We start from the raw sequence: 543 nt of genomic DNA, 5'->3' as shown, positions 1-543 counted from the left end.
TTATGATTATGAGAAATTAATCAATTGAAAATTTTAAGTACAAATCCCAAGTAAATCCCAAGTATACTGCCAATAAGTACCTTTTAAAATTACTTATACTCTGATTTGCTGTAAACATTTGGATATGCTCTGATAGGCTCCAACCTACTCTGATATATTGAATACATTGCTCTGATACATTGAAAAACTGTTTTTACTACTCTGATACATTGCTAAATTTTTCTCTGATACATTGTAAAATTATCTTCCCTACACTGATACATTGCAAGATTTTCATTTCTCTTGCTCTGATACATCTTAAACTTAAATGCTCTAATACTCTTTCCAAATCAACTATTCAATATGCTTTGGCACACATGACTAGTTTTGAGAATTGAGAAAATTTTTCAAAATACAGTTTGCTCTGATAATAAAATCAAATTTTCTGCTCTAACACCAAAACAATTATCCAATGAGCATATCTTCCAATCTTTAAGCAAATGGACAAACTACTTATGCATATAACCATTTGTATCACATGCCAAAAGAATCATACTCTTTTCA

This window comes from Elaeis guineensis, chromosome 6, assembly GCF_000442705.2.
Source record: "Elaeis guineensis isolate ETL-2024a chromosome 6, EG11, whole genome shotgun sequence".
Taxonomy (NCBI): domain Eukaryota; kingdom Viridiplantae; phylum Streptophyta; class Magnoliopsida; order Arecales; family Arecaceae; genus Elaeis; species Elaeis guineensis.
This window is presented reverse-complemented; position numbering follows the sequence as displayed.